The 26,821-nt window shown below is 43.3% G+C and overlaps 1 protein-coding gene and 1 long non-coding RNA gene across 2 annotated transcripts in view; both read left to right on the forward strand.

The window, feature by feature from the left end:
- The window catches only part of LOC308293224 (NACHT, LRR and PYD domains-containing protein 3-like), a 140,905-nt gene that overhangs the window by 72,296 nt on the left and 41,788 nt on the right, over positions 1-26,821 (forward strand). The window lies entirely within an intron of this gene.
- On the forward strand, positions 14,327-16,538 carry LOC308293449. Its single transcript, XR_013962470.1, has 3 exons — positions 14,327-14,399; positions 15,927-16,014; positions 16,431-16,538. It is a non-coding gene; the product is annotated as an uncharacterized lncRNA (long non-coding RNA).

The raw sequence follows: 26,821 nt of genomic DNA on the forward strand, positions 1-26,821 counted from the left end.
CTTCTATAACGCCCTGTCCCTGCCTCCTGCATCATGTGACATTTAGAACCAGGTGGTACACATGCAGGACCATTGAGTGATTTCATACGAGCGCTTCCAAACTCCAACACTTAGAAAAATATTCACCTGCATGGAATTTCTTGACAGAAAGAAGCTCATGATCCTCACCACTCTCCTCAGTGCAGCAACACTTGAATTAGAATTACACCTTTCTAGTTCCACATTTAACCTAAAGTGTTTTTTATACCCAAAGAACAATGATCACATTAGAAGTCCTGGAAACATAAAGAACAATGATCACATTAGAAGTCCTGGAAACATAAAGAAAGCAAGGCTTCCACTTTTACTAAACACTTAAAGTAGCTCAACTCTACCTTTGAAATGAGCTCAGTGTGGTACTTCTCAAACTGGGGTCCAGGTGTAGTTTCTGGGGAATAGCTCCTATTAGACTGAATTAGACTGAATTATACTGAAATACCTAAAAGGGTTCAGGAAGGATTTGAGAGGAAAGATGAAGACAGCAGTGGAGTTGTTGTTCCTTGGTCCATTTATTGACAGAGTATTGGTCAGTTTCCATAGTAGCTGGAGCAGGAGCTCCCAGCTTTCCTGACAGTCCTCCGCCGTTTGCGGGCGTCTCTCCCCTAACTAAAACATTTAGTCACTTTAAGTACAATTCAGATCAAACACAGAGGAGGGGTCAAAGACTCCTATGTCATAGGTCAGAGGTGGAGGCATTTGGTCTCCAATCTAACGAAATGGGACCCTGTTTACAATAGGTTTGGGCTGTAAATACCCTGCGGTTTTTAGCTGCCTGTGGGCCTGGGGGAGGCAGGCACAGTTCATGACCTACTCTGCTCCCGAACCTTCATTCACTATTCTTAACCCCAAACAAATGTAATGTCTTAAAGTACAGTTCTACCTTATTATTCAATGTGTATACTGTATGTCTCACTTATATAAACCTAAACCCTTAAAACATGTGCTTGCATCTTAACGTTTAAAGAAAGTAAACCTTAAATGCTAAAGGTACAGTTTAAGAATGACTGTATGTCAAGAAGACAAGATCTGCATGTAGTCTCTCTTGAATGCCACAGAATCATCACAGATAGGATATGATTAACTCAACTGTGTGTTTAACCACATTTCACCAACTTATCGATTATTTAGCCACTGTATTTTAGAATGTCTCCATAGAACGATAAGACAAGCAACAGATGCCCCTCTTGACGCCCCAATCAGCATACATGCCCCGGGGGTCTGTACTTTGCTGTCTTTATGGCTTCCTTATCTGTTTGCTGTCCAGGTGGTCATTTAAGGCAATTAAACGAAGAATGTGCTGTTTGAACAAGCCTCTGTCTTGGTTCGATCTCAAAGTAGCCATTTGTTCACTTTTTATACTAAATTATACTAGTTGATATTATGCTGAATTATTAAGCATTATTAGTCTGATCAGATATACTTCACAGGGACCCCCAGGGTTCCTCCAGTGGGTTCTAAATGGACCCTTACAGGTCCTTGTGTTTCCATTTATTCATTCTCCAGAACCAACCGTCTCAGTTCAGTCAGTGTGTTGGTGTTTGCATGACTTTCATCATTGACTGATTATTGTTGTGGTAACTGAAGTGCAGTTACCCAATGTGGCCACAGGGTGGCATCTCAGTGCAGCATCATGTGGTAAAAAACAGACAGTTATTGTAGAAGAGACATATTTATCATCATTAGTAGTCATAACAGAACGGATACTAGGCCTACATTTATTGTTTTTCTTTTAACTAAATCATGTATTATCACTTTATCGCATTGTTGTCATTGTTATTGTTGTTATATTTTATATCTATATCTGTGTCTGTGTGTGTGTTGTGTGTCTGTCTGTCTGTCTGTCTGTCTGTCTGTCTGTCTGTCTGTCTGTCTGTCTGTCTGTCTGTCTGTCTGTCTGTCTGTCTGTCTGTCTGCCACACAACACACATTCTGGTTAAGCAGGCAAGGTTTTTGAGTCTTGTATGTGTGTGAAAGTAATGTTAGTGTGAATGTATTATCTTGTTGTGTCTGCATGTCAGTTCTGCTGTGTTTATAGAAATGACCAGCAGTGAAAGGAATGCAGAGTCAAGTTGTTCTGTAAAGCTTTCCTTCGGGCGGGGGCGGGGGGGGGGGGGGGGGGGCGACCGCACCCTTTCCTGACTGAAAGGCAATGGCTTTCTCAGAGTGTGGTGTGTGGACCCCCAGGGGTCCTTGAGGGGCTTCCTGGACAGGGAGACAGTGTAGAAGTGACAGACAGACAGACAGACAGCCAGCTAGCAGAGAGACAGTGTAGGAGAGACAGACAGACAGCTGAGATGGAGACAGTGTAGGAGAGACAGACAGACAGACAGACAGACAGACAGACAGACAGCTAGCAGAGAGACAGTGTAGGAGAGACAGACAGACAGACAGACAGACAGACAGACAGACAGACAGACAGACAGACAGCTAGCAGAGAGACAGTGTAGGAGAGACAGACAGACAGACAGCTAGCAGAGATACAGTGTAGGAGAGACAGACAGACAGACAGACAGACAGCTAGCAGAGATACAGTGTAGGAGAGACAGACAGACAGCTAGCAGAGAGACAGTGTAGGAGAGACAGACAGACAGCTAGCAGAGAGACAGTGTAGGAGAGACAGACAGAAACAAAAAAGGTCAGTGCCAAAGAGCAGCTGTGTGTGTGTGTGTGCGTGTGCTTGTGTGTGTGTGTGTGTGTGTGTGTGTGTGTGTGTGTGTGTGTGTGTGTGTGTGTGTGTGTGTGTGTGTGTGTGTGTGTGTGTGTGTGTGTGTGTGTGTGTGTGTGTGTGTGTGTGTGTGTGTGTGTGTGTGTGTTTCAGCTTGGCTGCACAGGAAGTGAGAGCTGTTGCAAACATGAAGTGTGAGTGTTTTGAGAGCGGAGGGCGCAGTCAGACAGGCAGCTGCATTCCAGAGAGTGCGGTCACACTGTTGGCTCGGCTCCAGACAGCCAGATGCATTATCACGCTGCCTATCAGGGGCGTCACAAGGGGGGGAAAAGTGGGACTGAGTTACTAGGGCCCAATAAGGTGGAGGGTCCTGGAATTATTTTATACTTTAGCTATTGAATAATAGCAATCACAAGCTCACAGTGCAGCACGAGTGCCGCGTCGCAAGCTTGTAGATCTGCTTTTGAAAAGTCGTGAACATTTTTGCAAATCTTTGAATATATGTATTTTTTAAGCGGACATTTGTAACTCAAATTTTGCTTCTGGGGGGTCCCTGGAACTGAATATTTTGAGATGTGTGTGTGGGGGGGGGGGGGGGGGGGGGGGGGGGGGTCCCTGGAACAAAATATTTTGAGATGTGGGGGGGGGGTCCCTGGAACAAAATATTTTGAGATGTGGGGGGGGGGGGGTCCCTGGAAATAAATATTTTGAGATGTGGGGGGGGGGGGGGGGGGGGGGGTCCCTGGAACTAAATATTTTGGGATGGGGGTCCATGGCCAAATACATATAATTTTGGCGGTTTGAGCACCACCGACATAGAAACATAGGTTAAAAAAAAACAACTTCAAAGACACAAATTTTCATGATTTTTCTAAAATAGCAGATCTACAAGCTCGCAGTGCGGCACTCGGCACCGCGTTGTGAACTTGTATATCTGCTATTTTTAAATAGTTAAACTTAAAGCACAATGCAGTGAATCCTTGTACCCAGGGCCCAGAATGTGGTGAGTCACCCCTGCTGTCTACAGTATAACTGCATTTCCTACCCTCTCCAGCTGTTCCTGTGAACCCAGAGCTGCTAATGGTAGCGTCAACATGGCGCTGGTCAGAAGGACGTGTAGTTCTTTGACCAGCGCTGACCTGGTTCAGTAGGTCAGCACAGAAGTATAACTAAAGGACAGATCAAGGAATGTACTCTACTCAATATGAAAACATATTTAAAATGTGAATTCTACATTATCCAGCAATATGAAAACATGAGTGCACCACCTTGACAAATATGAAAACATCATTACAAATTAACCACATGAACCTCAGCTATGCCTAGTCTGGGGGAGGGGGCAACGTGTCGCACTGCATCGCGTTGTGAGCTTGTAGATCGGCTATATTTGTGTGATTGGTGTTTATAGAAAAAAGCAGTCACAGAAAAGTGGGTCCATTTCTCCTGAAAATAGAGGGTTTAATAGTACAGTACATTAGATACATTAGTCATTAGGCCTACATCAATAATTATGAATGACAGATTCATATGGTTATTTATGACAATAAAGCACCGATGTTTCATAGCCCACGTTTGTGTGTGATTATGTGTAACTGGTGAGTTAATAAAAAACATATCTCATTTATTTTGGACAGTAATTTATCATTCTGCTATTCTTTATTATAATATTTAGCATAATTTGACCAATTAAATACACAGCGCCAGGATGAAACTTGAAACGACTGATCATGAAATATGAAATAATAATATCCAGCAATAGTATTAGAAATGATAGATATCATAATAATTTCTGTTTCCGAATCAAAAGGGAGGACGTTTCATGTGAGGGAGACTCTGGCTCATGCTAGGACACATCAGACTTCATGTGAGGGTGACTCTGCTCATGCTAGGACACATCAGACTTCATGTGAGGGAGACTCTGCTCATGCTAGGACACATCAGACTTCATGTGAGGGAGACTCTGCTCATGCTAGGACACATCAGACTTCATGTGAGGGAGACTCTGGCTCATGCTAGGACACATCAGACTTCATGTGAGGGAGACTCTGGCTCATGCTAGGACACATCAGACTTCATGTGAGGGAGACTCTGGCTCATGCTAGGACACATCAGACTTCATGTGAGGGAGACTCTGGCTCATGCTAGGACACATCAGACTTCATGTGAGGGAGACTCTGCTCATGCTAGGACACATCAGACTTCATGTGAGGGAGACTCTGGCTCATGCTAGGACACATCAGACTTCATGTGAGGGAGACTCTGCTCATGCTAGGACACATCAGACTTCATGTGAGGGAGACTCTGGCTCATGCTAGGACACATCAGACTTCATGTGAGGGAGACTCTGCTCATGCTAGGACACATCAGACTTCATGTGAGGGAGACTCTGGCTCATGCTAGGACACATCAGACTTCATGTGAGGGAGACTCTGCTCATGCTAGGACACATCAGACTTCATGTGAGGGAGACTCTGCTCATGCTAGGACACATCAGACTTCATGTGAGGGAGACTCTGGCTCATGCTAGGACACATCAGACTTCATGTGAGGGAGACTCTGCTCATGCTAGGACACATCAGACTTCATGTGAGGGAGACTCTGGCTCATGCTAGGACACATCAGACTTCATGTGAGGGAGACTCTGCTCATGCTAGGACACATCAGACTTCATGTGAGGGAGACTCTGGCTCATGCTAGGACACATCAGACTTCATGTGAGGGAGACTCTGCTCATGCTAGGACACATCAGACTTCATGTGAGGGAGACTCTGCTCATGCTAGGACACATCAGACTTCATGTGAGGGAGACTCTGCTCATGCTAGGACACATCAGACTTCATGTGAGGGAGACTCTGCTCATGCTAGGACACATCAGACTTCATGTGAGGGAGACTCTGCTCATGCTAGGACACATCAGACTTCATGTGAGGGAGACTCTGCTCATGCTAGGACACATCAGACTTCATGTGAGGGAGACTCTGCTCATGCTAGGACACATCAGACTTCATGTGAGGGAGACTCTGCTCATGCTAGGACACATCAGACTTCATGTGAGGGAGACTCTGCTCATGCTAGGACACATCAGACTTCATGTGAGGGAGACTCTGGCTCATGCTAGGACACATCAGACTTCATGTGAGGGAGACTCTGCTCATGCTAGGACACATCAGACTTCATGTGAGGGTGACTCTGGCTCATGCTAGGACACATCAGACTTCATGTGAGGGAGACTCTGGCTCATGCTAGGACACATCAGACTTCATGTGAGGGAGACTCTGCTCATGCTAGGACACATCAGACTTCATGTGAGGGAGACTCTGCTCATGCTAGGACACATCAGACTTCATGTGAGGGAGACTCTGCTCATGCTAGGACACAGCATGACCCAGAATGTCCTGGCTATCAGACTTTAGACTTCCCATATCCTGGTTTCCATGGTTTCCATTGTCTTGCCTGTGGACATGTCACATCCTGTCCTCCAAACCTCTATCTGGGGGAGGGGCAGCCTTGTTCAGACACACTACGCACTGCACATTGAGCTGTGCATGAGGCTATATTTTCCAGCTATGCTCCTACAATGATCTCTGCAGAGGCGTCGATTGGGTATGGCAAGGTGTGGCAGCTGCCATAGCTTGGCTCCAGAGGGGGAAAAATAATAAAATGTACTTCTTAAAATAAATTCACAAAATATGCCTCTATGACTATCTGCGTTGATTTTTCAAAACTACAATTCAAATTATACAATTAATCTCGTCGTTGTCGGGTGGAAACCTCGTATCTCCAAGTTTCAAACGTGTACGTTCTTTCGCAAAGTAAAGCCCTGCTTCATCGTACAAGGCCGTCACACAAAAGTAGTGAAAACAGCAGATCTACAAGCGCGAGGCGTTGTGTGCTTGCAGATCGGCTGTTTTCACTAGTTTAGTTCTTTTTTTAAATGATAAATGCAAAACGTTTGGACATACAAGGTTTCCACCCGACAATGACGATATATATCACAGTTATTTTGAGATTCAGCTAGGAGTGTTCGTTGTGCGGCTCGGGGCGGAGCAAGCGGTCGCTTTGATCCACAACAACGATCGCTTTCACAAGGTACAGCAAAGGTGTAATGTATTATTGTTAATGTAATGAGCAGCAGTGTGGCAGTCAGTTTACTTGTGCCTGTGGTATAATAATACTATCCACTGATAGTAATTATTATCATCATGCCTGTTGCTAAGGTAGACACCAGTCATGTTGCCATACCTCAGCTTTTGCTGAACTGATGCCACTGGATCTCTGTGTAGACTCACCCATCTGCACCAGATCCCTTGTGCAGAGACAACCATCTCTGTGTAGACTCACCCATCTGCACCAGATCCCATGTGCAGAGACAACCATCTCTGTGTAGACTCACCCATCTGCACCAGATCCCTTGTGCAGAGACAACCATCTCTGTGTAGACTCACCCATCTGCACCAGATCCCTTGTGCAGAGACAACCATCTCTGTGTAGACTCACCCATCTGCACCAGATCCCATGTGCAGAGACAACCATCTCTGTGTAGACTCGCCCATCTGCACCAGATCCCTTGTGCAGAGACAACCATCTCTGTGTAGACTCACCCATCTGCACCAGATCCCATGTGCAGAGACAACCACATCACTGGACGCACATGCACAGCCCCTGCATTATATTCTGTACTTCAGTTGTTGCCTTGTAAATGTGCATGCATGCAAGCTTTCTTACTTGCACTGTCTGACAGTTCTGCTGAGGAAGAGATTCAGTAGTTCACACCATGTTAAATGTCATATTCTTGGAATATTAAGAATGTATATGTCATTATTTTGATAATGATTAAATTTAGCTTATTTATTGTGTATTTGCTACAAAACAGGTATCATTGAGGGCAGGGTCAACATAAAGGTCAAGGCTAAGATGTGCCAATTCTGGATCCAAAATGACCTTGAACACATGAGACTGAACTTGAATTGTGTTTATGACCCAAGGGTCCTATGATGTGTATTTCTGGCGTTGCCCTGTCTTTTTACTCTCATTTGTGTGTGAGTGGTGTGGAGTGACTGAGTGAGGGGTGAGGAGTGACTGAGTGAATACCAGCTGGTGTGAAGCTACTTCACCCTAGTATGAAGAGCCTTTAGTCTCCCTCCCTGTCTCCTCCTCTGCCCTCCTCTCCCGCCCTCCTCTCTCCCTATACCTCCTTCTCCCCAAGTCCCCGCCTGCCCGCCCCATCTCTCTCTCTCTCTCTCTCTCTCTCTCTCTCTCTCTCTCTCTCTCTCTCTCTGTCTCTCTCTCTCTCCCACTCCCCTCCTCCCTCTCCCCTTTACTTTAAGTAGAGTCTTTTTAAAGTAAATCATGTGACTTCAGCAGCAGCATGTGTTTTTAATACAGCCTCTGGTTTGGTTGGATGTGTTGTTGTAGGCTAGCAGTTGAACATACGGCTCAGTGGAAAGTAGGAACTCTCTCGCACAGACTGGATTAAAAAACAAGTCTTTATTAAACTATACAGAGTATTATGGAACACAGGCATCCTGGAGGGACTGCTAACACCCGTTTAGTGAACTTTATATTTTAGTTTTGTAGCCTTCAGTCCTTTTGGGCTCAGAGAACTATAGGGGAATTAAACAGTGGAATGTCAGTGAGTGTTTGAGTGGCTGCGGTGTCCTAGACTGTCAGACTTTTACACTACCGTACATACTATTTCTCCTTTCCCTCCTGTGGATCACGGACTCCTACCTTAATTCACCATGGAATAAACACCAGATGAACTCCTTTATCTGCTGCTGTCAGGAGACGTAGAGCTCAACCCGGGACCGTCCCCCACCAGGCACGACGGTAAGGTTCACTTTTTGACCTCCTCAGAGACTGATTGATTGATTGATTGATTGATTGATTGATTGATTGAAGTATTTATTGTCAGTTTGCATAGGAAAAGGTACAGTTTCATGACTGTAAGGAGATTCAAGAAAGCCTTTCGGCTCATTTACACAGGAAATAAACCTTTATGTATTGAATATATAACATTGAATGACAGATGGATAGAACACAGTACTATGCAGAGGATATCAATTTCAAAAGAAAAACTCATAAAATAAGAATAAACTAGAATTGAAATACTAAGCTGCCTCGCTTATCGTTTTCTTTAGCATAACAAAAAATCACCCCATTGGGTCAAACATTTTGTACTTTTACTTGTAACTAAATGTTGATACCAACACTTTTATACTTTTACTTGTAACTAAATGTTGATTCAACACTTTTATACTTTTACTTGTAAATGTTGATTCAACACTTTCATACTTTTACTTGTAAATGTTGATTCAACACTTTTATACTTTTACTTGTAACTAAATGTTGATACCAACACGTTTGTACTTTTACTCGTATACATTTAGAATCCTGGAAATGAACTGCCAGAAAAACAAAAAGCAGCTGGTAATTAAAAAAAAAGTACACTTTTCATGTAAACCCAACATTACAACAAGACAAAATGATGATAATAAAGTCCCGGGAACATCTACTTGTAACAGAGTAATTTTACTTATAAAAAGTAACACATGCAAACACAGCCCTTGTTTTACTTGTAACACAGTACTTCCACTTAGGTAAAAACATTTCAGTGGCCTACTTTTTCCATCTCGCAGCATCCGCTCGTAAAAAGATTTGGCCAAAACACATGCATGCAGTGACAAATACACATCCATGCCGGGAGCGTTTTGCTGTTTCTATGTGTCATCTTTTCGACACCCAAACCTAACCCTTACAATCCCGAAGCTCCGTTGTCGGAATGATGGTCTGTGGAAACAAAATGTTTGAAGGCGGGGGGAAGAAGTAACTAGAGGAGCCCACAAAGTCTAGAACGCTGGAATTGCGTCACGACTCCCACCGATGAGACGCACAACCGTGATGTCAGCTTAGCTCCGCCAGCCTGAGTCTGAAATTCCAAGCGCTTACTGATCACGTGACTGCAGGACTGATTTCAAAATGCTGTGTTTGAGCAGTCTAGCTCCGCTCGACAGCTAAAAAAAGAAGAGAATAAATAAAATATATTTACAGTGCAGGTAAATATGTGCTTGGTATATTGCAAATTTCAAGTAGCAGCCGTCGGTAGGTGATTTTTCAGACTGATTTTAAAGGAAGTTATGGGGATTTACACTCCTTTAAGGCCTGCAGGAGGGCGTTCCACATTTTATATAGTGGTATAGCAGGAGAACGAATTTTAACCTTTTTTTTTTAAACAAATGTGGGCTGAACTTGATTTCTGGCACTGCCTCTGGTGTACAGAAATTGTGGACATCCTTGTAGTTTAGGAAGTATTTAGTCAGGTACATGGGTATCTTAGTGGTGTAGTGTATCTTGTAGACCAGTATTTAGTAGTGGTGTAGTGTATCTTGTAGACCAGTATTTAGTCAGGTACATGGGTATCTTAGTGGTGTAGTGTATCTTGTAGACCAGTATTTAGTCAGGTACATGGGTATCTTAGTGGTGTAGTGTATCTTGTAGACCAGTATTTAGTCAGGTACATGGGTATCTTAGTGGTGTAGTGTATCTTGTAGACCAGTATTTAGTCAGGTACATGGGTATCTTAGTGGTGTAGTATATCTTGTAGACCAGTAATTAGTAGTGGTGTAGTGTATCTTGTAGACCAGTATTTAGTCAGGTACATGGGTATATTAGTGGTGTAGTGTATCTTGTAGACCAGTATTTAGTCAGGTACATGGGTATCTTAGTGGTGTAGTGTATCTTGTAGACCAGTATTTAGTCAGGTACATGGGTATCTTAGTGGTGTAGTGTATCTTGTAGACCAGTATTTAGCCAGGTACGTGGGTATCTTAGTGGTGTAGTGTATCTTGTAGACCAGTATTTAGTCAGGTACGTGGGTATCTTAGTGGTGTAGTGTATCTTGTAGACCAGTATTTAGTCAGGTACGTGGGTATCTTAGTGGTGTAGTGTATCTTGTAGACCAGTATTTAGTCAGGTACGTGGGTATCTTAGTGGTGTAGTGTATCTTGTAGACCAGTATTTAGTCAGGTACGTGGGTATCTTAGTGGTGTAGTGTATCTTGTAGACCAGTATTTAGTCAGGTACGTGGGTATCTTAGTGGTGTAGTGTATCTTGTAGACCTGTATTTAGTCAGGTACATGGGTATCTTAGTGGTGTAGTGTATCTTGTAGACTAGTATTTAGTCAGGTACATGGGTATCTTAGTGGTGTAGTGTATCTTATAGACCAGTATTTAGTCAGGTACATGGGTGTCTTAGTGGTGTAGTTAGGGTTGCCACCCGTTCCGTATAATACGGAATCGTTCCGTATAATACGGAATCGTTCCGTATTGGACAATTAAAAGATGCGTTCCGTATTGAACCAATACGGAACGCGGTTTGTTCCGTATTTAACCAAATGCCCCATAAAGGTCTGTCACACAAACCTCAACACAGAATTTAACAATAATGAATGAAATAAAACACAGGAAAAGACAGCAAAAGGAGGGAGAGGCACGAAGGACCTTCTGTGAGGCGACTCGCAGTCGCTGAGGCTGTGGTGCGCTCTACGCTCTGCCTATAGTGGGGTTCCATATACATGTCATTTTTGGTTTTCATTTTAAATTTGTGTTAAAGTTTATTTTTCACTTCCAATTTGTAGATTATGATCTATAGAACAATTTTGGTTCGAGTGTCAAGACAGTAGATTGTAGACACTTTATAAAATAGGCTATGCTCAGGTTTAGGCTTGTGAAGCCTATTCAGCCTAAAGTAAAAATGTTCAATGTTCATAAAATAGGCTATGCTCAGGTTTAGGCTAGTGAAGCCTATTCAGCCTAAAGTAAAAATGTTCAATGTTCATTGCTAATAAAGCACTTTAAACTTTAAGTATATGACTTAACGGTTTCTTGACTCCCTTCTCTTTACTGACCACCAAGTGACCCAATACAAGAGCCAGGTTCAAATCATTCATACATTGCTTTATTTCATACAAAATTAACTTATTCATATTTTAGAAACAATTGGCCACTTCAAACTGCAAAACAATATAGGTTATACCATGTTGTGTGTTATAGTTATAACTATTCTATGCATTTCATGGGTTTGGGACTGCATTTTTTCGCCGGCCGGCGGCTGTGCCACGCGCACGGAACGCATGCACCGCGTGCCCGGAAGAGGTGTTCCTTATTTCAATTTCTGAAAGGTGGCAACCCTAGGTGTAGTGTATCTTATAGACCAGTATTTAGTCAGGTACGTGGGTATCTTAGTGGTGTAGTGTATCTTGTAGACCAGTTTTTAGTCAGGTACATGGGTATCTTAGTGGTGTAGTTAGGGTTCATGTCATGTTTATTTTATGTTAGCATAGGTAGTGTTTAAATAATAAGTATAGGTTTAGATTGTTTTATTCATTTCTTTGGTTTGCGCCAGGTGTTATTATAATGTTTAAAAACCCATGTCTAAAAATAACTGTCAAATCATGAAAACTAACAAGAAATATAGAACACAAGTGGTCAATAAAAACAGACTTCACTTTCCAACCCGCATGTGACAATCCTTTATTCCCCTAGCCTTTAGGATTGTAACATTTGGGGGCTCGTCCATTAAAAGCAGTTGGTGAGTGGAATCTGTGTTTGTTAGCATTGATTAGTTGAGTTCAGTAGTAGGAAATGGCAGCTTTTGATTCGAAAGCATTTTGTGACTGATCCTTCAATTGGTGATTTTGGTTGTAGGTAATGTAGAAAAACTATTTGGTAATTTAATCAGGACCACTTCTGGGTGATGGATAAATGGGGATGTTAAAAGTAAACCGAGGACATGAGGGTGGTGTTCCTGCTGGAGCAGTCTGTTCTGAAGGTGTTGGACACAAAAAGGGGGGAGCCGTTATGGTGGTGAGAGCACTGTGTCTGGTGGTTATGGCTGTGGCACAGCCTGTTGTGAGACCTAAACCTGGCACATCACCACCATGCTTACATTCGAGCTCACCTCCTGGTTCAGCTACTCTTGAATCAAGTGCACATGGCACATGTGGGAAGGCAAAAGAAAGCTTTCCAAATAGAGCTCATGGAAATTGAGTTCAGATCCGCATTCCTGGATGCGGTGAGAAGGAGATCTGGGGCTCCAGAGGCCCTGGGTAAGGCTGCTGCTGAGACCGTGCAGGCACCCTGTCCAGGTACAGTCAATTTGGAAAAAATGTAGCACATTGGTTTAGTGCACCCCTTTCTATTAGTCCGAAGTGGTTTCATGTTCTGGTTAAAAGTAATTAATTGGCCCATCGGTTGGTGGATCAGTCACAAAATGGCGATGCAGGTATTTGTGGTAGAGATCGCTACTTTTGAATTTGTTAATGTAGTGATTTCTACTTTGTTTTGTATGTGGCGATAGTGCTATTCAGTTTAGTAATTTCATTCTGGTTAATGATCAATGGGTTAGGTATCACGTACTAGCACTATCACTACTTGGTATGTGGTGTTATCATTACTTGGGTGCTACAGTATAGTAGTAGTATAGTGGTAACATTACTGGTTATGTGGTGATTTCCTCACTACTTGTTTATGTTGGACATTGGGGCTCTTTGTATATAGTATGTCCAACCCGGTGTTAGGTGGTTGCTACTTGGGGCTATGTAGTAATATGCATTACTCAGGGGTCTTGTGTTTTGTAATGATATTGACTACTGTTATGTAGAACTACCGTATCACTACTAGGTGCAGGGGCATCTCAATAAAGTGTTCCCTCACTAGAGGGTAGTCGAGGCTACTTCTCTTAGGTTTACAGTGAATAGGGAATTGGGTTCTGTCCATGGACAACGTTCTTGAATATAGGTGAGTCAATATAAGGTTTAACCCCAAAAAAATTGATACAAAAGGTTTTTCAATGGATTCTGGTAGTATTGGGTGTGCTAAATAACATACTCAAAATCTACCTCACCAAAAGCCTCCATTTTCAAGATGGCGTCCGAGTTGACTGTCAAAAACGTGTCACCAAGTGCATAATTGTTATGATTTTTTACATATTAAATCCCAGTTTATAGGCATTTAAAGCTCCTGCAGCCATCGTGGACGCCAGTCACGCGCCATCTTGAAAATGAAGCCTTTCCGAAAGGAATATTTTCCTCTATTTTTAGTATGCTCTAAAGAATATCCAGAGGTACCAGAATCAGTTGACAAAATATTAGCTAAATCGTTTCCATTTGAGATATAGCCATTTTAAGCTCCCCACAGTCAACTCGGACGCCATCTTGAAAATGGAGGCTTTTGGTGAGGTAGATTTTGAGTATGTTATTTAGCACACCCAATACTACCAGAATCCATTGAAAAACCTTTTGTATCAATTTTTTGGGGGTTAAGCCATATTTTCTCTTAGAATGACTCACCTACCCCCATTGACTCCGCATGGGGACCCGAATGCATTGGGGTCCTCATCCAGAATCAATGGAAGTAACATTTATTGTAATCAAATTATTATCTTAGGAATAAAACAAAAACTAAAAAGAATATCCATGAATTCAAGTCTCCATGGTGTGCGTAATCATTTTGGGGGTGAACTACTCCTTTAATCCCTGACTCAGACTGTAGAGGAGGCGGGGCTACAGCGTACAGTAGTCTATAAAGAAACAAAGAAACAGACAGCAACCATTTTGATCCTCACACAAGTGAACTGAACATCTGAACAACATATTGGATTATAAAACAAACCAGAACAACCTAAACATGATATAAAGTAAGTGTTGTTTTATCACTAGGCTACTGCATCCATTGGTTTTACACAGAAACAGTGTAGGCCTACTTTATGGTTTCTAATAATAATTATAATAATAATAATAATAGGCTACCACTCCCTGTCTCTGCCTGTCTTTACTTGTTCTTGTGGTTATTACATGTTTCATGTCACCAGCAACATAATGTCTAGACAGAGCAGAACATTTAAGAGCAGATCATTCTGAATATGATTAAGTCTATTATTTAACGCAATGTGTGACATAGATTTGGTGAAATTATGACGGTTTAAAACCCGCATCAGTTTCCCCTTTCTAAACGGCTGAAAGTTGCTTGGTTTCCATTGTGAGTTAACAGTGTGATCCGGTCTAGAGCCCGCCTACTGTATCCTGTCGTTTGCACTCACACATGCATACACGGCGTGATTCCTAAACCCACCAGGATTGAGTTAAGACCCGCCTCCTCTCGATAATCTTAAGTATGAAAGTGCCCATGAACGTTAGTGCTGCTCGCTCAAGTGCAAAGTACCTACTAGTGTTTCCTTTCCAGACCGGATCTGTAACATGCAAAGAGACTTTATCCCCAGCTAACCTCGCCTCACCAGGCTTTCTAGGGGGGAATCCCCACCTCACCAGTTTACTGTAAACCACGTGGTCTAGGGGAGGATGATCATGTGAAAGAGAAGCAGTAGGATGTGGTTTCCTTTGAGTATTTAATGTTTGTCAATGTAGTATAAGGTATTTTACAAATAAAAGTTTTAGGCAACAATTAAAATCTGTAAAAAGAAGAAGAAAACAATACATTATTTTAATAAAGGAACTGCTGAACCAATGGACATCTCAAAGCTGCAGTCCATAACTTAGTTTAGTGAATAAAACATTATTTTAACCATGGTAGAGGATGTTAATGAATAGTATTATTAACATGATATTCCAACGTCTACCTCAGACCAGCTGTAAGTTCTGTTGTTGCAACAGCTGTGTCTCTGTGGTCTAGTAGGACCCCTGCTGGTTGACAAGAGCTACTGCATGCATCTGCTTCTACTGTAGTCTCAGCATTATGTTGGTGATATTGTTTCCTCATAGCAGGTTCTCTGTTAATATCTGAATGTAATCAGCCTATGTCAATAGTATATTGATAATACCGCTCCTAGAAACTTGTATATTTCAGGAGGAGTCTGGTTTACGAGGCTAAGCAAGGGGGGTCGTTAGAAATCCTTTTGTTGTTCATTCTATTTCAATGTATTTATGTACTCCTTGTCCTATACATGCATTTAAGAAAGAAATTACTTTGAAATGTCTCATTTTTATCCAGACAAGTGACTTTGTGTCTGGACAAGTGAATGGGAAATGTACTTGACATAAACAAAAAAAGTTGATGTCAAGCCCTGTAGAGAATGAGATATTAAAATGAGATAATAGGCTACCATATTACGGATACTGTTCTACAATAAAGGATGCTGATGGTTAATGCCATGCATCTCTAGCATGTTGTGTTTTCTGATGTATTTTATTGACTGTAACCTTGACAGGTTTAATAAAGAGCAACATGGAGAGCAAGAAGGAGGAAGCTATGGCAGAACCTCTTAACTTCAGTGAACCTGGACCTCCACACACAAAGTATACAATATATAACACTATAACATGAAAAAGTGATCTCATGCTAGTGTAAACTACTACAAAACAATACATTGATAACAGTGTGTCCTCCCTGTTCAATCTTTATATGATCAGTTAGTATGTGTGGATTGTGTGCAGTTTGTGAATGAAGTTGTACAAATCACAATGTTGTGTTCAGTGGTGAAGCTGCACTATACAGACTGACTGCTTGTTTACATGACCTATCTATGTAACACACTGTTAATCTATCTGGAATATCTATCTATGTAACCCCTTTTTATTCCTGTTTCCATTGCTATTTTTGTAGTTGTTGCTGTTGTTTCAACATTGAAGAGCCTAAACCTGTGATACTAAAAAGTGATACTCTCTCATAGTGATCTCACGTGATAAATGTATAAACATTTGTCTGATTCCAGAAGTCACAGAGCAGAGTCTCCAACACCCAGCTGTGTGTCTATGAAGAGTGACTGGTCTAAACATGAACCTCCTCTCTTCAGTGATCAACCTGGACCTCCACACACACAGTATGTCAATCCTCCTATACTATACAACACCCTGGGCATGACCTGCGCTCTGCATTTTCTCAGAAGTTGTGGCGGAAGTTACGTCATGCGGTGCGGAAACAAACACAAATGTATTGTACCTCTTAACTCGCTCTTAGGTGCAACATTGTCCAATCCATGTTTTTGTTTGGATATTCTTTATTGCAAGAGAAGTAGAAGAGACTTGTCCAGTGGGAAAGTCTCCAACACCCAGCTGTGTGTCTATGAAGTGTGACTGGTCTAAAGGACGTCCTTCTGTCTGTCAATATAGGCTATAACACTATACAATAAACACAACACTATAACACTATAAAATACCAGTAAGACTCCCTAATCAGGAGATAAGCGACCGTAGGTGGCTTATCTCCACAAATAGGGCAAAAATGTGTTTTTCCAAAATCTTCCTGATCCATGTTGATGACATGAGTGTAGACATGCTGTGTAGTTTCGACCGTCAGGTCGCAGTTTAGTATGAAAACCTCCACCGGCCGTCCGTCCGTCCGTCCGTCCCTGAGTCTGTCCCTGAGTCACACGTGTGACGTGACACGTGTGACGTCACACTTTTGCCCTGCTCATATCTCCGCATCAGTATGACATCACGCCACATCATCAGCTGTGGACTCTGTGATGTCAGAGTGATGTCAGCAGTGTGATGTCATACTGATGCGGAGATATGAGCAGAGTGTCATACAATACACAAACAAGCCCTATATAAAGGGGCAATTCTCACCAGGGAAGAGAGCATTCCTCGACTCAGACCTTATCGCCAGGATCAACTAAGCTTATAGCTTATCATCACATCCAAGATGTGATAAGATACTCAGCTAGTGGGGAATGCTCTCTTCCCTGCTGAGAATTGCCCCTTTATATAGGGCTTGTTTGTGTATTGTATGACATCACGCCACATCATCAGCTGTGGACTCTGTGATGTCATCTTATATCTCCGTATATGGAGATATAAGTCGTCCATGCCCAAGTATGGGCTGGTGAGGTCAGACTTTGTGTGATGCGTAGGTTATCTCCATATATGGAGATTCAACATTCCAGGTGTAACTATGGCTGCCCGTATGACGTGAGAGGTGGAGGCTGTGATATAAGACCGGCATTATCTACCGACAGATTAGTAACAAGATGTCAAAATCGTTGAAGGTTGAATCTCCAGATATGGAGATAACCAACACATCCCTCCATATATGGAGATAACCGATGCAGTGGTGTCCGGTAAGAACTTATCCGAGATGCCTTGAATCGTCACACTCCATATATAGTGTTATCCACATTTCGTGTAGCCGCCCTGTACAGGAAGTGATGTCACAACTCGCTGACATCACCGTCAGGTCCACAGCGTGACCGTCAGGTCACGCTGTGACCTGACGGTCGCTTATCTCCCGATTCGGGAGTCTTACTGGTGATATTCGTGATTTTAGGGCAAAAACTGTAGGAGCAGTGTCCAAAAATGTGTTTTAAAAATCGGCCTGAAGGTGGCGCTACAATAGGGCCATGTGAGAAATGAGGGGTGGGGTCTCCGCGTTGCCTTGGCGGACGAATAGGTACCGGCCCCGGCTCTCCCGGACGCTCCTAGCCCGAGTTACGGCATTTTATGTGCGCTGCAGTGGCAGGGGGTCCTCCACTGGGGGCGCCACCACTTTTGCATCCGTTCAGGAGTCGGTGGTCCCCGGGAATTCCCCGTGAGCAGCCCCGTTGGGGTGCTCATTTGGTCATTTTTGCACATTTGGTCATTTTTTACATCTGGGGGTCCCCCAGGGACCTGGGGGTCCCTGGGGCTCCGGGGGTCCTTGGAGGTTGTAGTTTGGCAGGCAAGGAGTGTGTGTGTAAAATCTGGCATGGATCGGGTCAACGGGTGCGGAGATATAAGCAGGGAAAAAGTGTGACGTGTGAGCACATTTGGTCATTTTTTACATCTGGGGGTCCCCCAGGGACCTGGGGGTCAGGGGACCTGGGGGTCCCTGGGGCTCCGGGGGTCCTTGAAGGTTGTAGTTTGGCAGTCAAGGAGTGTGTGTGCAAAATTTGGCATGGATGGGGGCAACGGTTGTGGAGATATGAGCAGGGCAAAAGTGTGACGGACGGACTGACTGACTGACTGACTGACTCACTCACTCACCCACGGACAGCCGGTGGAGGTTTCTACAGTAAGTAGCTCCCTACGGTCGCAATCAACACCATTAGAATAACATAGTTCTGCAATCATTTGGCAAACGTCATTATTTGGTTAATTAATGGTTATTAAGGCTGAAATATTCCTACGATCCACACATCCATCCTATAATGGAAAAGAAAAGAAAAGAAAAGAAAAGAAAAGAAAAGAAAAGAAAGGAAAAGATAATAATGTGAATAAGTGTCAGTCTCTCTCTGCAGCAGTGTTGGAGGTAACACGTTACAAGTGACACTGTTACTGTAATTACTTTACCTTTTTTAGTAACAGAGTAACCTGACACGTTAGTTTTACATTAGAGTAATTGGATACTAAGTTATTTATTTTTATATTACCTGCTTAGTTACATTGAAGACCTACAGTACATTTTCATGTTCCTTCTGTTGCCACAAGGGAAAAGGAAAACAGAACAATTGGCTTTTTCATTCTCATGATAAGTGGAAACTATTTTTTTGTCATGATAATTGTAGAAACTATTTTTTGTATGATTCCAGAAGTCTTCACCACAGAGCAGAGTCTCCAACACCCAGCTGTGTGTCTACGAGTGACTGGTCTAAAGGACGTCCTCCTGATTTCAGTGAACCTGGACCTCCACTCACGCAGTATGTCAATCCTCCTATACAATACATACAATATACACAACCGTTTATTCCATTATTCCACTTTTAACTTCATTGCACAGACTCCTGGTTGTTTTTAGAATTGATTGAAAAATATATTTTACTTGTTTATTAAGCTCTCAATGGTCTGGCACCTTCGTACCTCTATGGCTGGCTGTCTAGATATGTTCCAAACCACCCCTCAGGTCTTCTAGTGCTGACCTGAACTTTTTAATTCTCATGATAAAACATTTGTATGATTCCAGAAGTCTTCACCACAGAGCAGAGTCTCCAACACCCAGCTGTGTGTCTATGAAGAGTGACGCGTCTAAAGGACGTCCTCCTGATTTCAGTGAACCTGGACCTCCACACACAGAGTATGTCAATCCTCAAACTATACACAACACTACAACACTAAACTATACACAAATATATATTTTATATATTTTACTTGTTTATTAAGCTCATTATGGACACAAGACATTATTATTATCAAGAAATTATACATTATCAGCATCCTTTTATTGTAAACATTTCATTCCATTTGCACTGAGCCTTTTCATCAGCACGCACGCACGCACGCACGCACGCACGCACGCACGCGCACACACACACACACACACACACACACACACACACACACACACACACAGAGCAGAGTCTCCAACACCCAGCTGTGTGTCTATGAAGAGTGACTGGTCTAAAATTGAACCTCTTAACTTCAGTGATCAACCTGGACCTCCACACACAACGTAAGTGTGTTCAGTTTGTGAATGAAGTGGTACACATCTGTCTGGCTGTCTGTGTTTAATCTAGCAAACTAATAGATTGACAAGAACCACATTTCTTGTAAATAAAATGGTTTATATAGCGCCATTATCCAAGGTGCTTTACATGGATTGTGCATTACATTCAGATAGATAGATAGATAGCTTTATTGTCATTCAACATATACATGAAATGCATAAATGAACGAAATTTCGTTTCACTGGCTCCTAGTTAAAATAAGTTAAAGGAGCTATAGTCAACTTTTTCTTGAAAAACGGATGCTAAAATAAAAATAATGTTTCGAAAATATTTTATAAAAAAATAAGCTTCATTTATGTGTTTCTATTCAAAAATGACCACAAAAAGCGTAAAATAATGATAAAATAATCATTTTGGCCATTGTCAGACCGACACTTGTTTACATTCTAGTCTATAGACTAGGATGTAAACAAAGTGTCGGCCCTACAATGAAAAAGTTGACTATAGCTCCTTTAAAATACTAAAAACTAAAAACACTAGAAAAACCACTTGATCAATAAAAACACAAATCAAATTCAAATTCATGGATATGGCCCAAAGGATTCTTAAGCATCATATGGAGAAAGGTCAGGGGATATGCACTTTTAACGTGACTTTTTAGCTTTTTCAGCTTTTTCAGAGTTCACAAGTCTTATGGCTTGGGGGAAAAAACTCTTGGTGAATCTGGCCGTTCTGCTCCCGATGCTGCGGTACCTTTTACCAGAGGGCAGGAGGTTGAACAGTCCCTGATGTGGGTGGGTAGGTCAGACATGATCTTATTTGCCTTTAAAAGACATCGATTTTGGGCAATGTCCTTGATGGAAGGCAGTGTAGTCCCGATAATCCTCTCTGCTGTCCTCACCACTCTCTGCACAGTTTTCCAGTCTGTCTCACTGCAGCTACCAGACCAGACAGAGATGCAGTTTGTCAGAATGCTCTCTATCGTGGCCCTGTAGAACGTGGTGAGGATGGGAGGGGGAAGTTGGGCTCTTCTCATCCGGCGCAGAAAGAACAGACGTTTCTGTCCTCTCTTCACAAGAGAGGCCGTGTTTGAGGACCATGTCAGGCTGTCTGTGATTTGTACCCCCAGGAACTTGGTGCTGCTCACGACCTCCACTGCGGTATCATTTATGAGGAGTGGTGTGTGGCTGTGCTGGTTCCGTCGGAAGTCAACGATGATCTCCTTTGTCTTGTTGACATTCAGGACCAGGTTGTGTGTGTTGCACCAGCCCACCAGCTGTCTCACTTCCTCCCTGTATACATCCTCGTTGTCATCTTTGATGAGGCCCACAACTGTCGTGTCGTCCGCGTATTTCACCATATGGTTAGTACTGAACCTCGCACAGCAGTCATGGGTCATCAGGGTGAACAGCAGTGGACTCAAAACACAGCCCTGGGGAGAGCCAGTGCTCAGGGAGATGACGTTGGAGTTATTATTCCCAACTCGCACAGATTGAGGTCTGTCTGTTAGGAAGTCCAGCAGCCAGTTACACAAAGGAGTGCCAAGGCCCAGGGGGTCCAGTTTGTCCACCAGTTGCTGAGGGATAATTGTGTTGAATGCTGAGCTAAAATCTAAGAACAGCAGACGCACAATGGTGTTCTTCCCCTCTAGGTGTGCCAGGCTCCGGTGCAGGACAGAGGCAATGGCATCCTCTGTAGAGCGGTTTGCACGGTAGGCAAACTGGAACGGGTCAAATTTGGGGGGGAGTTTGGAGACTATATGTGCCTTTACCAGCCTCTCGAAGCACTTCATCGTTATTGGGGTGAGTGCAACTGGGCGGTAATCATTGAGAGATGTTATAACGGGCTTTTTTGGCACAGGAATTATTGTAGCAGCTTTGAAACATGAAGGGACAACAGCCTGGTTTAGTGAGATGTTAAACACGTCTGTGAGGACCGGGGCCAACTGATCCGCACACTCCTTGAGCACCCGACCTGGAATGTTGTCGGGGCCCGTCGCCTTCCGGGCGTTGATACCTTTCAGGGTCCGCCGGACATCAGCTAGGTCCAGACTGAGCACCTTCTCATCTGGAAGGGGAATGGTTTTCCTTGCAGGGATGTTGTTTGTTGCTTCAAAGCGTGCAAAATAATTATTGAGCTCGTTGAGGAAGTCCTCATTGTCCTCACAGGGTGATGGTGCTCCCTTATAGCCTGTGATGGACTGAATGCCCTTCCACATGCGCCGAGAGTCTGTAGAGTCCTGGAAGAAACCTTCAATTTTCCGACTGTAGGTACGCTTTGCAACTCTGATGGCACGGTTCAGGTTGGCTCTTGCTGTTCTGAGCTCCACACCTCCTCCTGCTTTAAAAGCATTGTTCCGCACCCTCAGCAGTTCCCGTACCTCGCTAGTCATCCAAGGCTTCTCGTTGGCTCGTGTTGTGATGTTCTTGACAACACTAACATCCTCCGTACACTTGGAAATGTAGGCAGACACAGTACCAGCATACTCCTCCACATCAGTCCGTTGTCCCTCTGTTGCTGCCTCCTTAAACATGTCCCAATCTGTACACTCAAAACAGTCTTGTAGTGCATCCATGGCACCCTCAGGCCAGACCCTCACCTGCTTCACAGCAGGTTTTGTCCTAGTGAGCATGGGCCTATATGCAGGGACCAGCATCACAGAACAGTGGTCTGAAGAGCCAAGATGGGAACGGGGGGCTGCTCTGAAAGCACACTTGATGTTAGTGTAAACTCGATCCAGTGTGTTTTTGCCCCTAGTTGGAAAGTCCACATACTGATAGAACTGAGGGAGAACTGTCTTCATGTTAGCCTGGTTAAAATCCCCAGCCACAATAAAGATCCCCTCTGTATGTGTGGTTTGCAGCTCACTGATGGAACGATATAGTACATTAAGTGCCTCTTTAATGTTTGCACTGGGTGGAATGTACACTGCTGTTATTACAATATTTGTAATTTCTCTTGGTAAATAAAAGGGTCTACATTTTATAGTCAAAAACTCAATGTCAGAAGAGCAATGACTAGCGACCACTGTGGCATTATTGCACCATCTATTGTTAGTGTAAATGCACACCCCGCCCCCTCGGGATTTACCAGTGAGAGCACAGTTCCTGTCCCATCGGAAAGTTGTAAGTCCCTCCAGAGCAACAGCATCGTCCGGTACAGTTGGTTTTAACCATGTCTCTGTTAAAATCATAGCGCAGCAATCCTTCATCTCCCGATCTGTTCTCAAATCCAACTTCATGAAGTCCATTTGCTTCTCCAATGAGCGAACATTTGAGAGGAAGATGGATGGAAGTGGAGTCCTATATGGATTAGCACGCAGCTTCGCTGTTAGACCGCCGCGGCACCCGCGCTTCCTCCTCCTGTCGCACCGCCTCCGTCTGCTCCTAGGGCCGCCAATGCTGGTGGGAGACTCCGCTGCCTCACAGGCCTCTGGGTCTCGCCGGCATAGCAACCCGAGACTCTGTAGAGCGTCCTTAGTTACCACATCTACCGTCCCACAACTACTAGACGCACGCAATTCTAATATGAACTGTCGGTCGTATATCACTTTAGCGTTGTTGTTCTTAACACAAACAACCAGACTCTCCGGTCCTAGTGGATATTTCGTCTCTACGTGAGCCAGTGTGGTCGCAGCCGAGCCAGGCGCCGCCATTCACCCATTCACCACACATAATATCACACAGCTGTCTAGATATGTTCTAAACCGCCCCTCAGGTCTTCTAGTGCTGACCTGAACTTTTTAATTCTCATGATAAATGTATAAACATTTGTATGATTCCAGAAGTCACAGAGCAGAGTCTCCAACACCCAGCTGTGTGTCTATGAAGAGTGACTGGTCTAAAGGACGTCCTCCTGATTTCAGTGAACCTGGACCTCCACACACACAGTATGTCAATCCTAAAAATATACACAACACCACTAGAATAACATAGTTATGCAATCATTTGACCAACGTTATTTGGTTCATTAACGGTTAGGCTGAGATATTGCTAAGACCCACACATCTATCTAACAAAATGGAAAACAAAATAAAAGTCTAATCTATCTAAATCTATCCTATACTAAAATGGCCTAGTGTGCCCACTTATTTCTAGCCTGCCAAAGAAAACAACTGTCAGATTACAACTTTTAACTAACCAATCCAGTCTAAGCTTCACTAGACTGACTCTTGGTTGTTTTTAGGATTGATTTAGAAATATATATTTTACTTGTTTATTAACTCATATGCTGCCAAAAAAATACCCCTTTGTACCCACTTCTCTGCCATGCCCGTAGAACCCGTAAATGTAATAAAAATTAATAAAAAAAATTTTTTTATCGAAGCGGAACTAAAATTCCGGAACTAATGTTCCGTGATCATCGTTTCTACACGGACACATTATTGAGCGGACCAGTTTAACATTGAGCCCTAAACCGGAAGCGGGTGGTCCGTCCTCTATTTTGGCCCGTCAGCTTACTGTGTGAACTCCGCGGCTTACAGATGGAGAACGGATTGATCAATTTTCAAAATTTCAACGGATTTGAGAAGCTGATGGAATACGCGAACACACGATGCATAGCAGTGTCCGATCGCGCACGATGGGAATTGGATGAGCGCCCGCGTTAACAGGTAGGAGAAGCCAGCAGTGAAAGACATAGAGAAATCTGCGGGATTTACGGGCGAAAACTACGAATGAGTTAAGCTCTCAAAGGTCTGGCACCTTTGTACCTCCATGACTGCCTGCCTAGATATGTTCCAAACCACCCCTCAGGTCTTCTAGCGCTGACCTGAACTCTTTAATTCTCATGATAAATGTATAAACATTTGTATGATTCCAGAAGTCACAGAGCAGAGTCTCCAACACCCAGCTGTGTGTCTATGAAGAGTGACTGGTCTAAAGGACGTCCTCCGGACTTCAGTGAACCTGGACCTCCACACACACAGTATGTCAATCCTCCTATACAATGTATAACACTATACAATATACACAACACTAACACTATACAAAATGCTACTAAAACAACATATTTAATAACATAATTGGCCAATCATTTGACCAAGGTCATTATATGGTTAATTCAAGTTTATTAACTCATCCAGAGCCCAGGACATTAACGGATTAGGGGGTCCAGAGTGCCCCCTCCCGGCCTCATTAACGGCCATTGTCTTATTTTGAAGGCCAGAAGTCTAGACCGGAAGTACTTCCGGTCTGACGTCATCGGATCCTGCGACGGAACCGATCATTGTTTACGTGGTGCCATGCTGGATTGCATAGGAGCGTTTATACATGTGTTTTATAAGCGAGCATCTGCCTCCATCTTCGCTTCTAAAGTGTTGTTTTGAGATAATGGACATTAAAGATGAGATCGGCCGTCCACCTCAATGTTATGGGATGACTATTGTGTGCTCGTGGAGCCGTGATGATGACAAATCAGCGCGGATTTCGTCTCCGGAGCGTCGGCCATTGTACTAGGTATTTTTACTCGCCATTACAGTAATATATTACTTTTCGCGCGACATCACGCATTCGGCACTATACGTACTCTAGTACTTATCGCGTGACATCACGCGAAAGGCACTAGATGAGTTAAGGCTGATATATCGTTATGACCATCCCTAAATGGGAAATAATATAATGTGAGTAATGGTCAGCCGCTGTCTGCAGCAGTGTTGGAGGTAACACGTTACAAGTAACACTGTTACTGTAATCACTGTTACTGTAATCGCTGTTACTGAAGAGTGACTGGTCTAAAGGAGAATCTATAGTATTATTAACATGATCCAATGTCTGCCTCAGACCAGCTATTAGCGACATTAAGCAGACAGTTTCTACTACCGCAACGTGAGGTGGGACTACGGCTGCTATGACGTAATCGCCGTAGCGATCGAAATGGTTAAGCAAAGCCTCGGAGGCGACGGGTTCCCACCCCTTTCACTGAACGCTTTGGTTCCCATGGCGACGCGTACACGCAGCAGACGGAGTAGGTGCTAAGTGGGAAGGGACCTTCTGCCGTAGTAGAGACGGCCGTGGCGACGGCAGGTTGATCTATCGAGCACGGATCATTTCCGATTACCGTTGTCATCTGCCGTTGCCGTAGCGTTGCTTAAACTGGCTATTAGCTCTGTTGTTGCAACAGCCTGCTCTTCTATTGGGATATTTCTGTGGTCTAGTAGGACCCCTGTTGGTTGACGAGAGCTACTGCATGCATCTGCATCTACTGTAGTCTCAGCATTACATTGGTGATATTGTTGCCTCATAGCAGGTTCATAATTAATATTTGTTATATAAGTTAATCACTCTATGTCAATGGCATATTGATGATAGAGAACCAGTCTGGTTCTGTACAAACATTATGGACACAAGACATTATTATTATCAAGACATTATTATTATTATCAAGACATTATACATTATCAGCATCCTTTATTGTAAACATTTCATTCCATTTGCACTGAGCCTTTTCATCCGCACGCACGCACGCACACACGCACGCACACACGCACGCACGCACGCACGCACGCACGCACACACACACACACACACACACACACACACACACACACACACACACACACACACACACATAGTTTATATTGCTATTTGTTGCATGTACTTTTTCATTCACATGATAAATGTATAAACATTTGTATGATTCCAGAAGTCACAGAGCAGAGTCTCCAACACCCAGCTGTGTGTCTATGAAGAGTGACTGGTCTAAAATTGAACCTCTTAACTTCAGTGATCAAACTGGAACTCCACACA

Source organism: Nannobrachium achirus (assembly GCF_963921795.1).
Source record: "Nannobrachium achirus genome assembly, chromosome: 10".
NCBI classification, from domain to species: Eukaryota; Metazoa; Chordata; class Actinopteri; order Myctophiformes; family Myctophidae; genus Nannobrachium; species Nannobrachium achirus.